We start from the raw sequence: 18,158 nt of genomic DNA on the forward strand, positions 1-18,158 counted from the left end.
AGGTAAGAGCGACAATCCAGTGATTAAGGCAATGAACAGTGAGCTCCAACATTTCTTCATTTGAAAATTTGAGAAATGAGGTCAAAACCAATTTTTTCAAATTCAGAAATTATTTTTTCAAATGTTGCTCTCAAAATTTTAGTGAGCTCCAACTATGGCTCTTAAAGGTCAGTTAACAGACTTAGTGATCACCGATCATACACTGAAATGTTAAACCATCTTTGGCTCCATTTTGGGTTCTGAGTAGATCTGTAGAAAATTTAAAATTAATGGATTATGGGAAACACTTACATATTCATAATTGCTTCGAAAACTGAAGATAAGTGCATTTACTACTTCAGCTATACTTCAGACACATAAAATGGCCTCAGAAAAGTTTGATTTTTAAATTTCATGCCTCAATTTCAGCTTATTTTTCCTTTTTTTTTTCTAAAGTACTGAATCATTTTGTACCAACACAAATAGGAACACTCTGAATTAAAGGTCAAGCTATTTCATTACAGCCACACACTTAGAGCAGCAAGAAGGGAATATCTTTCAAACATCTTTCAAAATATCTTTCAAGCTGTTCTGTATTGCAGCTGCCCTTTGTTGAACTTGCTCAGGTTTTGTTAGGCTTATAGAAGTAGCAGGCAATTTCAGGAGCTGGTCTGACATAAACGAAGCTTGTTATTGGTATGCAGATCTACACACATTTATTACTTAGAAATGCTGGAGTTACTTAGTAGAGAAAAAATGACAAACTGGTATTATTTGTCAAATTGTAGCATTTGACTGATAAACTTTGTTTTGGTGAATAAGCCAGCTATTATGCAAGGAAAATTAGTAAAACATATGCATATATAACTATACAATATAAAGTTCCAATGTAAATTTGATGTATATGTATTATGCATATGAATTTTATGCACTGAGAATTTGGCATATTAATGTTTTAAATAAGTTAACAAACATAAATAGCAAATGCTTAGAAACTGAATATATAAAGTAAATACTGTGCAAAAGCATACTTATAAAGGTGATTTCTGGAACTACTTTCCCCAGGAATCATATAGACAACAGCCCTTCTGACAGGGCCAGGTTAATGCAAGCTAGCAGGCTGGTGTATCCATGGATGTATATGAGTAAATTTATATTCATATGAGGAAAAAATAAAACTTATGTTGAGCTCTTCCTGAAATAAAGCTGTTATTTCTAGTATGTTCAGTGCCTAGATAGAATTTGCACTGAAGCATTTTTAATCATTTTCAATTTCTCTTCATTAGAAAATGGACATACCTTTGTAACCAATTCAAATGCTAAGGCTCAAATGTTAGCTTTCAGGTCTCAACCATGCCAGTGTCACAAAGCTTCTCATTCACAAGAATATATAATATATGATTGGAAAACATTCAGAGACTGGAGTTCTAATGTCAATATAAGAAGAGAACCAGATAAATGACATCCATTGTTTCAGTGCCACTGTAAAAGAAAATGTGTACTTCCAGCAAGAGACTCATTTAACAGTTGAGTTGGTCTTAGTCAATGCTTTAAGAACAAAATTATATAACTTAATTACTGACAAAAATCGCAATGGGCGGTTTAATGCTCAAAGAATCTTACACTTATTTTAGTATTAGTAATTTTGACTGTATATTGTACTTGCAGCAAGTTAGACCATCTCCTCAGACACTCAAAATTCTTGTAGCTTCATGGAAATCCACAAATATCCTGACACCAACCGGTCCTTATAGGTGATTCTAAAATTTCAGCATGTATACCTGTTTTAAAAAACTCAGCATGTTGACTTTCAAAGACACTGAATACTGATGCAACTCATACTGCTGTAATAAAGACCAGTTACGTGCCTGTATCAGGTACACAAACTTTAACACTCCCTTGCAAGATACTGTATGTTATCTCTAACTCCCTTGTTAAAGTTGACCTGAATTGATTGACGCTGTAACATAATATCAAAGTGTTCAAGTTGTCTCATTGAGAGACTTTCACAACACATAGTTTCAGATGTTCTGCCCCTCCCTTTACCAAACATACGGTTAATCTTTGTCTTAGGACCAGACATTAAACTTGCAGTCAACTCTCTAATGACACTTTCTCCAACACAACCACTCTGTGTTTAGATGTGGTGCCAGTCTTACTTCATTTGGCTAAGAAACACTATGGAAATCTGTAATTAAGGGCTCTATTGGAGGATGCAAAAACACAGAATTCAAAATCCACATTTTTACTTTAGTCCAAATTGAAATACGAATTCTGAGCTTTCCTAACATTTTCCATTCAAGCAAAATTCCATAGTTATTTTCTCATGGAAACTAGGGAAAAAAGTATTTTCAGTCCTAAGGTTCAATGTTCAACCTCTTTTTTTTTCTCAGTTTCCAGATCTGATCCTCCACTACAGGCCCATTTGACAATAACTCATCACAATCTATGACACACTCCGTGAGACACTTCTTTTCCTTTAAAATTCATTTTAATTCAAGCTGCATTAGTCAAACATGACAGTCACTGTCCGAGGCTGAGATATTTCTATATATCCATTCTAATTCCCATGCAAAGAAGTATGAATTACAAGGTGTCTACAGAGCTCATGCAGTTCCAGAGTTTGGATACCTTGACTGATCAGTCTTTGAAAATGTTACAACATGCCCAGATACTGTACATATCCATAAATCTAAGTATGTTTTGAGAGTTTGGAGCAGGTTGAGGCTGAAGGACATAATTTAGGATTTAGTGGCCACACACTAAGAAGTCTGCACAAAACATCTAATAAATGAACATTTTCAAAGATCTAAAAATGTCAAGAGTTTAAGGAAACAACAAAGAGGGACAAACGGCTGTCTGCCAAATATCAGCACCCTATTGAAAAACCTAGCAGTGCCAAGCCTTCTCAAAGGTAAGTACCCACAGGGTTCTTTCTGTTCTAACCACAGCAAAGAGTATTTTATTTCCTTCTCTTGTTCTTATACACGTGCAGAGCATTTTAGATGATATTCTGAAAATAAAAAGGAAACATTTTCTTGACCTGGATGCTTAATACAGATAATTGTAATGCAAATTGATAGGTTTTTGCAAAGTCAACGTACATGTAAATTGACATTAATCACAAACTGGCAACTGTCAGCTCTCCCAATAGTAACACAATTAATATAGCTCTATGTAAACATTTCACACTCTTACTAACTGGTAAGCAAGATCATGTTTTGATATTTAAATCAATATTCATTTTGGTTTTCAGTTTTGCAAGTGCCTAAATATAACTGAGATGTGCAGACCAAAGCAGCTGTACATCAAGAGGTATGTGCTGCAACTTAGGCAGAAATACACGTGGAGTTCTGAGCCTCATCTTAAACTCCCTATTCAAGCGATGTTCCTAATGCCATCTGTTGTTGCATTTGAATGTTGTTAGTCTTCTAACATTAGCTGATTAGTCTTTCCTTGTGCATCTGAAATAATGAAAACGTCTCAAAATACATTTTCACAGTAGAGACAGTACTAAATGGAGAAAAAAAAGTGGCACAGGATCAGTTCCTTCTAATAAATGGCAAAGGAGAGAAAACAGCTATTTCAGATTTCTTAATTATAAAAAATGTTATTAAATATTTGTACTTCAAATATTTAATTCATCTCATTTAAGTCTTTGCAGTGTAGTCTTATAAGTATATATCCATCATATTTGAATGCATGTGCTTTATAGATACACACGTGCACACACACACACTTCTGGGGATAAATTACATAATCTAAGTAGAGATAAATATAAAATGACTCAGTATCTAGAATATGGTAGTAACTTGCTCCAAGGCAGCAACATTTAAGCTTTGCCTGCTGGACTCCCCTGGCAGGAGAGCCTGCCCTGCTCCTTGTGTACACAGCTCCATGGGCAGAGCACAGGGCACGATGCTCTAGCTGGGCTTGCTGTAATTATCCCTCCTGAGCAACAGCATCTAGTAGCCTGAGAAAAGTACAGTATTAATGTTTTCTCTGCCGTACTACTACTGTTTTCCTTTGAGAAAGGCTAAAAGGCTTCAGAAGCTGAGGGTAGGGAACTTGTGTCCCCGTTCTGCTATGACAGTCACGTCATCTGTCAGGGAAACTCGCCAGATTAATCCCTTCCAGGAGCTGGGCTATGCCTGGAGCTCACACGCTGGAAGTGACAGAAGTTCTGAGCAGCTAGTTATGTGCCCAGGAGCTAGGAGTGGGCCCAGAGGAAAGAAATTATATATACATACATATACAGTAAGAGAAACAATAAGGAAGATACAGACATAAAATTGACCCAAGTTTCTTAAAAAGGAGGACAGCGAGATTTGGGAGATGTGACCCTGGCACAAAGAGAATGGAAATGGAGTAGGAAAGACATGATTAGAAAAAAATAAAAGCTCTACAGAAAACTAAAACTGAACAGACAGAAGTTACTAATTTTAGTAGACCAAATATCTCAGCAGTTTTTACCCAGATGTACCTTGATAAGCATTTGGATAACAGGGTCTGGTGTTTTGATTCAGTTCTACATGCCTTAAAGCCTCTTACACCAGTAGAAATAACACAGTAAATTAAAAAATAATACATTTCTACTGGGTATAGCAAACAGAATTGGCCAAAAGTGGTCCAAAAAGCCACCGAGAAAGCACAAAGAAAAGGGTGGGAGGTGACGGATTTCCTCTTTCAGCAGGCTCAGCCATAATGTGCAGCTTTATTCACACAGTACCCATTTTTTTTCTGTAAAAATTAATTCAGAGACAGGTTCCTAATATCCAGTCACCCGAGTAGTATATTCAGCAACAGTAGGCAAAAGTTGATAATAAGAATAGCGACTCACTGACTGAAACTGAAAGAACAATTTTGTTTGGAATCTGGCAAGAACACCAAGCTTAAAATACTGATTTTATAAAAACACTGGGTAGCATGGAATCCACCCAAGTGTTGTTCCGTCTCATCTGAAACATAGAAAGCAGAGACAGTGCCCTTTAATACTCTACTATCAACAAAAAAGAAAGAAAGCGAGCTGCTGTCACAGCATCCTAATAAAAGTCCTCATACTATTCCAGTAGTGGCACTAAGGGTGCTCTGAATTTTTAACAGTGGTCACCCACAACCCCACACACTCCCGAACTTCCATTAGCCCCTGGAGACTGAAGTTTCAGCTCAGCTCTTCCTCTGGAATCCCTTTTTCTTTGCCCACAAGATTTTTAAAGTTTGAGTTTGATGTTAGTATTTCTCTGCTGCAGAAACCTCCACTTTTGACTGCTTCTAATTATGGATGATTCATGCTATAACAACACCGAACACCTCGGTAAGCACTGCTGCACTATTAGTCTCAGCATCTGCCTACAGTGCTGGGCATCCCCTCCGTGGATCATTTCTACTAAACATAAATATACAACATCATCACCTGAAGGTACATTAGACAGGAAGAGACAGATAAACTTGGATGACCAGACATTGTATCTTTGCCAACTGTGCGTAATCTACATGTATTATATGGGATAATGTAAAATACATAGAGAGGTTTTAAAAATTTCTGTCCAAGATTTAAAGAAAGCATATTTAAGCCCATTATTCATAAGCATTACTATTTTTTAAAAAATAAAACATTATATTATGAGTAAGTATTATCATTATTTTCTGGCAACATAAGCTGGGTGTGGAATTCCTTTTGTAACTGTCCTGTATTTGTCTTCCTACTTTAAAAGAACCTAGAATGGATTCGCATGGTAAAGCTTATTCAGATATAATTCAAAATAAATGCATTTTCTTAAAAGCTCCATTTCAGTCTACTGCATACAGGTGTACTGAAGGCAGGCGATGCATATTAAACATCCATGTGAAAAAAAAAGACCTGAAAAAATACTGCTATCCAAGCGCTTTCTCCTGTTTCCAAAATGGAATCTGCGGACGCACAGGATACTTAGCTAGAAGCAGGGATAATATATGCATTATTCCTTTTACTCACTACTTCTTCTCATAGCTGTCAGCATACAGGTCTGATACTATACGTAAGAATGAGAGAGAAGAAAGAGCTTTAGAAATTGTGCCAAATAACATTAATCCATCGAAAAGGACGTAAATTAATCCTCTCTTTTCTGGGACTGAAAGCTAGATATCTGTGAGCAAGTATTCCAGAAGCTCTTATTTCATTCCCGAATTGAGAAACCTTTATTAATTTGGGCCATTAATTGTGGAGATTCATTACTGGCATATTTTCATCACTTTAGTTTCCTTTTAATGTATTCTTAATGAAATGCTTCTATTTCCACCCGGGCTGCCTATATCAGAATTAACTTGGGTAGCTTTGCAAAAGCTGCACTATAAAGAAGGCAGATGAATGAGCCCTGTGCTTATTATAAAATACTATGATTTACTAATAATGCTAAGCGCACTTTGGTATCAGGCACTACAAACTAAAGGCTCTGTATATTTATTATTTTTGATACAGTGATGATTCTGCCCTTTAAAATATGAAATCCTGTCTTAGAAGAAGGATTTGCCTATTTGGTGGTAAATATTTGTTTCAGGTGCTCTTTCCCTAGCTATGTTTTCCTTCCAAACTCACACATAACTTCCTATGACATTAATGGGACACAAAATGTGTGCAATACGGAGAGGTAAAAGGACTCCTGCAGTGGTAAGAGATACCTAGGAAAATCTGGATAAGCTACATGTTTATTATCTATCAGGTATACACCCATTCATAAAATATGAAATAAATAATAGGAAAATAATGCTGCCAAATACACACCTTTGGTTAAAACACACACTCAAAAAGTGCACATCTGTCTCAGGATTCTGAGACATAAACCTCATGTAGCTAAGTGGACTGAAAATCCCGTGGGCAAATGATCTACAACAACTTCTTTCCTATTCTTTGGACCTTTCACTATATGCCTTTGCTAGGGTAATAAAGCAAAAAGACATTCAGATCCTATTGGCAGACATTTCATACAAAATTCATGATTGCAGGTATGTAATATTATTCACCCATTGTTGTATATGCACCTTCAGTGTTATCTATCTGTTGGTTTCTCTTTCACAATTCTAGTGATAAATCCAGATTTCAATTAACGGAAAACACTTTTTTAGATTAACTTTGTTTCAATTATATAATATACATCAATTTATTTTCACATTTAACTTCAAATTCTTAGTTTTATATTTAAAGAAATACACAGATTCTCATCGAAAATACCTCTGACACTTTGTTGTGATATATTTTACAGATATTTGTTATTTGTTTCCTTTTATAGGTATTGTAACAGATTTGGAGGCATCCATTTATTAATTGAATGAAATTAAATATGTTTTTCAAAGCTGATTCTCCACAGAGTTACTCTCAATTCACATTGGTGAAAGTCCCTTGAAAAACGGTGCAGCTATGTGAATGCTCCAGTGCTTAGTCTTCGGAGTTCCTTCAGCAGCCCATTTCTAATCAGTAGTTTTTAAGGACATTGCTAAAAGTTCACTTGTATCAATGACTTAATCACAACCTTAACATTAATTATACCTTAAGCAGTCGAGTGGCCTGCACTTCAGTTTTGATCAAATACTTTCCCAGAATGGGAAGACAGACCAAAGGCTGTTCACATTTGCCCAACTTTTAATTCCGTTTCACAGCCAGAAGTACGCAGTTTGCTCTTACTGTAACCTGGACCACATGCAGCAATTTGGAAACCAGACCGGCAGAAAAAACAGCGTCAAATACAATATTTTTAATTAAAGAAAAGCATTTTAGGAGTTCTGTTGTGTTTCACCTTTGTGACATAATGTTTCATAATGCTGTGTTCCTTTTAGCACAAAAGTCCTTACATGTCACTGGCTTATTAGTGCAAGTACAGTTACTTCTGCTCATAATTCTAGGTTACTTATGATTAACGTGCATTTTTTAAATGGTACCTGTTCCACTGAGGATTATTAAAAATGGATAATTGGAAGCATCTCCTTGAGGAGTTAAATATTCTAAAACTTAACCTACATAAGTATTTGTACATAATAATCACAGAGTTTATTTGAACAATTACAAATTACTTGTAATGCAACTTAAGGTATGTCTAGTTTTCCTAATCCCTTCAAACTCTTTATTGGGGATGGGGGGGGTCAGGAAAAAAAAAAAAAAAAAAAAGAAGAGAAAAAGAGGCAAGCGACGCCAAACAATGCAAACAAGATATTAATGCAATGTAACAAGACACAATATAGGAACTGCAGTATTTTAGTAGTATCGAGCTTCTGACCAAAGCCCAGGTCTTAATCCTGGAAGGTAAGCACTTTGGTCTCACAAAGCCATGTACTACTATGAGACATCCCTGTGGTCCCTGTTCAGTGAGATGTGTCCTCGCATAGGTAAAGCAAACCTGCCCTCAGAGGATGGAAGGCTTGTATTCCAACAGAAAAGAGAAGACCATAACTTTTCTAAGACAGAAGATGATCTGTGTGACTTGTCCTGCAATCAGTCACCTTGTGCTACCTTACAGAAAGTATGAAACTTAGGAAAACATCTTATGAAAAGGCCATTTCTGAAGATTTCATCTGAGACCTTCATCTGAGATCAATAGTGATCTTAAATTCTTGTTTTCTGAAGTTCTTACTAATCTGTTTATTTGGAACATAGAACTACTCTGAATTGGTAGAATTCCCTACAGCTAATGAAAGTACTGGCACCTTCCCAGTCCATGGGGCTACAATGCAACATTTTAATTCTGATAGCACATTCATTCCACTCACAATATGATTTCGGTAATCTATATTTTTCTCCTGTATTGACAGAGTTGTTTATGGCATTCCTCAGGTATAGGCCTTGGGTCCCATTCTGCATTTATCTGCTCCCATTAAGTAGTGTCATTAAAGCCATTTCGACAGCTCTCTCGGCACTCTATGAATGTTTGTGACATTAAAGCTTGAATGTCTTCAAATTTCCTACAGCTAAATGTTGACAAGCTTGAATTCTTATTTATTGGTTCCCTGCAGTAACAAACTGCATGTTCGTCTTTGACAGTTTCTTTCATGATGAGCTCTGCCCACAAAAGGCTGATGTTTTAAAATTACATTTGAGCAAACCCATCTATTTAAGGGCCAAATTTATTGATGCACTAAAAAAAAAATATACATATATAAATACAAAAGGACATAATGAGATGTTTAAATGTTATACTGAATCACATGTACTTATTTCAAGCAAGAAAGTTCCATCAGAAAAAAAACTCTAGCTTTTATTTCAACATGGGATGAAGAGTAAATATTCTCATTGCCAGCATCACTAAAAGACAAGGCTCCCATAATCATCAATTAGCAAATACCGATCAAGATTTTATATCACTGCTGTAATTCTACATACAGCAAATGTAGAAAACTCAGAACTTTCAAGTTATATCCATTTACTTGATACTTCCTTATAGACACATTCCACTAAATGTTAACTAAACAAGTTTAACCAAGCAGCTGAGTTCATGTTTTCTCTATTTTCTGTCAAGCTGAACAACTTAAACAATTCAGAGGGGAGGGGAGCAGTAATTCATGTTATTCATGTGAAGGAGAGAAAAAAAGTACATCTAAGGCATTAAGCTCAACTAATAACTGGATTACCAAAAGAAAAAAAAATCCACACAAATTAAACAACAAAGTCCAAGTGATCACAAAATCTCAGTGTCAAGTTAAGCCAGTATATAAAGTCGGCATAAACAAAACATAAATGTTCCCTATGCAGGTCTTCAAGAAATATCATAGAGACTTTTAACATAATGTACTGGGAATATTTGTTTACACAGGGCTTACAAATTCTTTATAAAACATAAGATAAAAATTTAATGATATTGTAGTCCCTACTGTGTACTGGAGATGTCCAAGCATGGACAAAAAGAGAAAGATGACCAAATAATACTACGTTCACTCACCCTTTGAACAAGGTTGACATCAAGATCTTAATTTCCTGCACCTACCCATCTCCCTATGCCTTCTTTTATTGTACTCAATATTCAAACCTGGGCAACATTCTGCAGTGGAAATATAAATCATTAAATCTACAGATGGCAAGGGCAAGAAACAAGCCACCCAGAACCTAGAATAAATAATTCACAAAAGCTATAAGGCCAAGATAGGAATGTGTTCTTATTTTCTCTGCAGAAATACTTTTCCAAATATTTAGAAATAAGTATTTACAAACAAGAGTCAAGCGACTTGACTCCAGAAGTCATTTTTTTCCTGTGGTATCAGCAGGATAACATTGATTTATTTGGGGACAAGTTCAAGCCCAGCATTTGTTCTTTGTAGACTGCCTCTCTAAAGGTGAAACTCATAGTTCAAATCTTATACACCAAATAAATTCCACTTAAATCTACTATGATGGCTTAATTGGGGTGTGTGACTTGTGTTTGCCTCCTGCAGAGTGTTGGATTTCACTCTATATTATTTGACCTTATTGTGGGAACAGCATTGCATCTTTTACTGTTTGTTTTATTCATGATCCTGGGGTGAATACAATAAATAAAAGCTTGAAAAAGCATTCCTGAAGCAATTCTACTTTTAAAGGAAAACACAGTTTATCTTACTCCTGGGTAAGCAATGGGACTACACGCACCAGCAGTGCTCAGGTTTACTGTTCATTATAGATACGTAGCCTGACTTCATTTATTATTTTACAATCCCCCCAAAATCCCAGTTTCAGTTGGCATGATGTGCATATGATACAGAATACACAGAATAATCATGAAAGGGTTTTTCTTCTTTATGAAACTATTCTACCTATATCATGGGAAATGGTCACATCTAAATCAGGCATGGGGAACAACTTCCTTGCTGATGACAAAGTGTGTATTTGCACCACAGTTGCTCCATCAACATATACACTACCTTGTGCTTGCTCTGCTGATGCTCCAATAACTTCACAAGTGAACCCATATGCATCTAAAAATCACACTGCTTCATTAGAACACTGCTAGGCTCAGATTAATAAAGGCCAGTATTACTAACAGACGCTTGCTTTCTGGAACCAGTGACAAACTGATAGATTTACGTATATTTCAGATGTAGCTCACTCAGCTGCATCTTGGAGTGTTTCTAACTTGTCCATCCTGAAGATTATATGCTTATAAATGTCTCCAGTGAGAGCAGGTAAGCAAAGGGAAACTGGAGCACAGTGAAGGACAAAGCAGCCACCTCCTGTCGGCACAAACCCCACACCTGGATGGCTCCAGGCTGTTGAGTTCCTCCCTCTGCAACTCACCATTTCCCCTGGCAGCTCAGAATTCCACCTTGTTTCTCTGCACAGAACCTCTGGCTCTTGCAATGCCAACTGCCTCCCTGGCAGTCACGACCACAGCCAAACCAACCTCTCATATTATCCCAGTTGTGGATTTGGGGTCCTTTGGCACCAAACCAAATACAGCAAATAAACAAGGATGCTTTTGGGAAACAAGTGGGACACACTTACTGTAAGTAAGGCAGCACACGGCTGTCACAACTACAAGTGAAACTACTTCCCTGGGTACTACCTATCACCTGCGGGCCTTTACAAATGCTCTGTAGGGAAAGCAGAACCTTGAAGGAGGAGTGAGAAAGGCTGTAAGTCCCCTGATAAAAACTGTCCTCATAAAACAAACACATTCCTGCCCTTTAAAGGAAATGAGAGCCCGCGACCTCATGTTTCAGGAGCCTTTTGTGTCTGATACATTTTTTAAGATACAAATACTAAGTCTAGAGCAAAATGTCAGCCATACATACACTTTAACAGTTTAAGGAGAAGAATTACTTGAAGAAGAAAAATCCCCTAACCTTGCAATTTTTCTCCATTTCTAGATATTGATTGTACTGAAGCTCATAATATCCACTTCACCAAGAGGAGAGGGGTGATAGTAGCAATTATCTGTTCACAAAGAGAAATATAAAAGCTCTACAAGGAACAACGCCTGAAATTATTTTAAGAGTAGATTCAGATTTTTTTAGCCTGAAATTCTATAAGGGACTTATAAGTTAAATACCAGTTTCATTCACTCTTCAATATTTGACAATTTGTAACAAGCTTTATAAAAAATGTTAAAATATGAAAAATATATTTCATCCTGATACCACTGACAAATCCTTTTCAACTACTCTTCAATATAAATACTCCAAAGTCAAACAGCCTTCTAACAAGATTTCAAGCATTAAGGTAGTTTTCAGAGATTCCCTCCATCTCTCCCTTCCTGATCTCTTTTTCCATTTGTTTGGGGAGTATGAACAGAATTTGCTCCGGAAAGTACAAAACATTTGTGCAGTATAATACAGGGCAGGGTTGGGGGGCAGAGAAAAAGCTTTCTTACCAGTAATTGGAGTTCTTCATAAGAATGGGTTTTATGGCCTGGCAGTCTGATCTGGAAAACATCTCTTTGCAAGAATCTTAGAGAGTATATGCACATTCTTGCTCCGTCATGCTTGTCCCGAAGGTACATAAGGAGGAGAATATCCAGGACCATTTAAATTTTCCTTTGGCCACAAATATTGCACTTCAAGTCCTGAAAAACTCTGTAGGAAAAAGAGGAAATGAATATACTGTCACATCACACATCTTTAAGAATGCCAGTTTAATTCAATCTTCCAGTCTCTGAGAGTTAATCCTATTCGCATTCACATCGCAGATAGCTCCAAAGAGCTTTCTCCCTTCTGGAAATTATGTGACAAACAGTTTTGGTGCCATCTGATGTCCCAACAGCAAGTGAGGAGTTCAGCCACATGCCAAACCATTGCCCAAGGCCTCTGAGATGACACGGTGCATGGCGAAGGTATGAACGTGACCCCAGATGCTGCATAACAGATGTCAGATGCAGAGATATTTCTCAACTGAGCAGTAAAGCACATTTCATTTTAGGCCCAATAATTCATGAGTTTAAAGATTCTAATATATCATGGTTAACACCCAGCAGTCACCTACTCCCTGGGAAGTCTACTGCGAAGTGTCAGAATAAGTCATATATAAACACATTAAATTCTAACAAGTAGATGCAGAACCACCGAAATCACTGTGCCTCAAAATCATTTATTAGTCATACTAATTTAAGGTAACACTCTAAAAATAAACCTTGACTTCGTAAGGCTAAGCTGTGAATCACCATAATATATGAATCATAACTTCAAATGCAGTAATGAAAATACATGGGAAAATAATATGGTTTGTTCAGGAGAGTGCTGATTATTCTATTTCACAGAAGACTGAAAAAAAAGCAAGTTTCATTATTTTTACATAATCATTTTAAATTACAAAACCCTCCACACATCCAGCCTATTTAAATACCATTTTAACAATGTAATTGCTAGAGATATTTCTCTCTGTCTTCTTTTTTTTAAAAAAAAAAAAACAACAAAAAACAACAAAACAAAAACAAACAAACAAAAAAATCCCCACCAAAAACAGTAACAACATCTTAATTTATTTTGCTATTCATTATTTTAAGGGGCTGACACCTGGCAGAAACTGTTTTGTTTATACTCATTCATATCAGGGTACTCAGCTGGAGAAAGCCCAAGTGAATAATTAACTAATCAGCGGAAGAACAGTGCACTTCCCAGCACAGTGGAGATCCTGGAATTCCCGCTCTGACAAAGATAAATTCACACGCAAGCATGTATGTCTCTAAATTTGAGATCTTTAAAGACGAAAAAATACAATATTTGTTTAAAACTTTGACTGTGGTCGTCAGTCTTTTATCCATTTAATAGCTGTGAATCAGCAAATAGACTGTGCTCATCTGAACATGTTTGGAAGCAGAGACATTTGGCACAGGGAACGTAATAACAAATTCTAACACCGGGTGCCCCTTCCAACCTTAAACTAGCACCAGCTCTTGAACAGACGTTATCCTCTTCACAGAGGAGTTAGTGGAATTGGTCTTATGCAAGGGAGGCTACATAGCTAAGATATAATACCATCTACATTTTCATCATGTTCCTTTGAAGTTTGAAAAGCTTTGTGTACATTCTTTAGTCAAACTCTGATTCCTACAAGAAGGAAGGGAGTACAAAATCTCATGAGTTTTAATCTCTCCTTTCAGAGATAAAGTGTCCAGTGACTTGAATCAAAAGTATTGAACTTAGTTTGCTTAGACATGACCTAACCCTCCCCAAGTCCTACACAGATATCTTAAGTCTTAATATACAGGATATTCGCCTTTCAGGCTAGGCCCAAGCACTTATAGGTTAGGCTCTAAACTAAATTTTTGCGCTTCCAAATCTTAAACTGATCTAGCTATCATTTTCATAAAGAGGCCTTATCTTTATATCTCAGTATTTCAATATCTGTAGGGTAAGAAAGTACAGCACAAGGCTGTGCACCGGCAGCTGTTCCTGAGCAATGAATCCCTCCAACACAAAGAACTTCTTTGCACATGTTACATTTGTAGCTCCATGACATTTTGATTAAAAATGTAACTAATCTTACAAGAAGTCTTGCCCAAATGCAATCAATTATACTTTGTCCAAAATGAAGCTGTAGCACCTTTGTGGAAGAAAAATGAGAGGAGACGGTGGTTTGTGGAAGTTCTGTCTCTGTTGATGAATGGACAGAGAGCTGGGAACATACCAACTCCATTACCATTACAGACAAATTAAAACTAATGCACTTCTTTGTATATTTCAAGTTATACTTTTTTACCTCAGAGACTGACTAAATTGGACTTTAAGTCTTCTAAATCATGCCAAAGATGGACTAACGATCCAGAAAATTCCCATCATGTGTTTTCTCATCCTTTTACAATATGCTAAAAACGTAAAAAATTGAATATTTTGAATAACACATAAATATGAAACTTGGTCAACATTTACTAGGTGCTCTAAACCCAGCCAGCATGGATTTAGGAGGGGCAGGTCCTGTCTGACCAACCTGATCTTCTTTTATGATCAGGTGGCTCACCTGGTGGATGAGGGGAAAGCTGTAGATGTGGTCTATCTAGACTTCAGCAAAGCCTTTGACACTGTCTCCCATAATATAGTCCTGCAAAAGCTGGTAGCCCATGGCTTGGACAAGTGCACTCTCTGCTGGGTTAAGAACTGGCTGCAGGGCCGGGCCCAGAGAGTGCTGGTGAATGGGGCTGCATCTAGCTGGCAGCCAGTCACTAGTGGTGTTCCCCAGGGGTCAGTGTTGGGTCCAGTCCTGTTTAACATCTTTATTGATGATTTAGATGAGGGGATTGACACCATCATCAGCAAATTTGCTGATGACACCAAGTTGGGAGGGAGTGTTGACCTGCTGGAAGGCAGGAGGGGTCTGCAGAGGGATCTGGATAGACTGGAAAAATGGGCTGACTCCAATGGGATGAAGTTCAACAGGGCCAAGTGCCGGGTCCTGCACTTTGGTCACAACAACCCCCTGCAGCACTACAGGCTGGGCGCAGAGTGGCTGGAGAGTCAGGCAGAAAGGGACCTGAGGGTACTAATGGACAGAAAGCTCAACATGAGCCAACAGTGTGCCCGGGTGTCCAAGACAGCCAATGGTATCCTGCCCTGTATCAAAACTAGCGTGGTCAGCAGGACAAGGGAAGTGATCCTTCCCCTGTACTCTGCATTGGTGAGGCCACACCTGGAGTATTGTGTTCAGTTCTGGGCCCCTCAGCTCAGGAAAGACATTGAAGTGCTGGAGCGGGTCCAGAGAAGAGCAACAAGACTGGTGAAGGGACTTGGACACAAGACCTATGGGGAGAGGCTGAAGGAGCTGGGCTTGTTCAGTCTGGAGAAGAGAAGGCTTAGAGGTGACCTCATCACTCTCTATAACTACCTGAAGGGAAGTTCTAGCCAGGTGGGGATTGGTCTCTTCTCCCAGGCAGTCAGCAATAGGACAAGGGGGCATGGGCTTCAACTCTGTCAGGGGAAATTTAGGCTGCATATTAGAAAGAAATTCTCTACAGAGAGAGTGGTCAGGCATTGGAATGGCTGCCCAGGGAGGTGGGGGACTCACCGTCCCTGGAGGTTTTTAAACTGAGACAGGACATGGCACTTAGTGCCATGATCTAGTCAATGGACTGGAGTTGGACCAAGAGTTGGACTTGATGATCTCTGAGGTCTTTTCCAACACATTCGATTCTGTGGTTCTGTGCTAACAACCAAGGCTTGTGGTTTTACATAGTGCCATAACATTACATGAAGTTGAAGCTGATGAAACTACTTCAAGCTACATAAAAATAATTGATTCACAAATCAAAGTTGTAAAGCACAGTCAGGCTTTTTGCCTCTCAGAAATCATGTAGAACAGGTAGCAACATGTTGCATCTGAAATTTGTGCTCATTTCTCCAAAAGATATACAGAAACTCCACTTTCCCCAAAGCTATACTCTGCAATAGCTAAAGCATGAACTACTAGAAAAGAATAAAAAATAACACAGCAGACTACAGGTAGTGGCCTAATCCTCTGGTCTGGTGTGGTGTAAACATAAGGTTATTCTTAAAAGTACATCAATATATAAAGAAACAGATACCAAAGCTCTGTAGACTTATTGATGTTGTTAGAGTCCCAGTTACTTATAATCATTAAATTAAAAGCCTCCTAAAAGCGTAATAGTAGAAAATTACAACCTTAGACATTCATAAAGATAGTGAGAAAAAAAAATATAGACTAGACAATGGAAACATATAGCGAGTTTGATGATCTGGAGAACCCTTATGTTCTCACAGCGTAGTGAGATATGCTGACTAATTTGAAATCATAAAAAATGTGTGGAATCTTCAAATAATTTTGAATGACATGAATTACACACTTCTTATATTACTTTCTGGGACACAACACTGCATTGAATAGATACACTGCCTCTATTACTGTAATACTACACTACAGAGACTGGAGGTTTAACGCATTTACTTCAACAGTGAACCTTCTAGGTTTGTCTGTCTGGTTGGATGTTTAAAAACAGATTATTTGAAAATCTGACTATTTTAACAGGTTATTTTATTAGTAAGATTTGCTTATGAATACAAGTATAGAAATTCATTAGCTTCAGAGGAAAGTACCACAGATGAAGTGTTACAAACACATGATATATCTAGTTCCCCCAGAATACTATACTACAAATCTTCAAGAAGTCTCCTTGTTTTTCACATATAGATATATCCATAAGCATGCAGCAGACATGCTTACCGAACATAGCTACCTCTCCTCTTTACTGCCTTCTGTACCCAGGCATTTCCTAGCCGTTCTGAAACATCTTGTTGGACAAAGTTGCAGCCACAGAAAAAGCGAAGCTCAAAAGCTGGTTTCATCTCTAACTAGTCATTTATTTTCCCTCATAAGGCAGATAATGATTGACGGCTCGACTATGAGACACTCCTGACCAACTGTATCCCTGCTGCAACTGCAGTGACTCTGATCAGCTGTGCCCTTTTACCGTGATCAATAATAACAAATGACAAACCATCAATTATGCTCTTACATGTCCTTGTCTAAAATAAAAGGTGTATTATTTAGACGTTTTAAAAGCTTTATAAAAATATGGATAGATAAATTAGCAGTTATTGGGGAACCTCAAAATGGTCAGAGTATCTTTAGAAATATGTTACTTCCTATTCTAATGTCTAGAGATGAAGTTATTGCCAGGGTTTCTGACATGGAAGACACTGAGAGCCCAGATGTTGAGCCCATAGGTCCCACAGAAGTCAGCGGCTATCTCTTAAAAATCTACTTGCAATTGCATTGTTTTTGCTAAGTTATTTGAGTAAAGCTAAAAAGGGATTTGTTTCCCCTTTAAAACTTTAAATATCAGCTTGTGCTTTGCAGTGGGTTCTAGTTAATATTTAATAAAATCATAACAGATAACAGAGAATTAAGATGCTCTTCACTGAAAGTTTTTCCACATGTTTATGAAACTACCTGTGACCTCCCACCCCTGGCCCAAAGCTGCAAGGCTGCAGATTTACAAAGCTGCAGTTACACAAGCCAGTGAGCAAACTGTTCAATATCTATTTGTCAGGCACACCAGGCTCATTTATTCTGACATCTGTTGTTTGCTCTCCTCCCAACAAATATGGGGAGAAAGCATGTAGGAACGTGTAAGAATAGAGGAAAAAGGGATATACAGAAAATGACCTACTGAAGGAGCTGAGTGACACGCTTAGAGCAAAGCTGGCTGGATGACTCCCTCTTTTACTTCCATAAAAACAGGAGTTATCAAGTGAGAGAAAAAAATGCCAACTAGGGAAAGAAAAAAAGTCTTCTACCA

General features: G+C 37.5%; 1 long non-coding RNA gene across 1 annotated transcript in view; it reads right to left on the reverse strand.

Annotated features, from left to right (window-relative positions):
- LOC110362878 (uncharacterized) overlaps nt 1-18,158 on the reverse strand; it is a 330,506-nt gene that overhangs the window by 96,344 nt on the left and 216,004 nt on the right. Inside the window, exon 5 of the long non-coding RNA XR_010475687.1 lies at nt 12,285-12,486. This is a non-coding gene — a long non-coding RNA (uncharacterized LOC110362878). The remainder of the gene's footprint in view (nt 1-12,284; nt 12,487-18,158) is intronic.

Source organism: Columba livia, chromosome 12 (assembly GCF_036013475.1).
Source record: "Columba livia isolate bColLiv1 breed racing homer chromosome 12, bColLiv1.pat.W.v2, whole genome shotgun sequence".
In the NCBI taxonomy this organism is placed as follows: Eukaryota; Metazoa; Chordata; class Aves; order Columbiformes; family Columbidae; genus Columba; species Columba livia.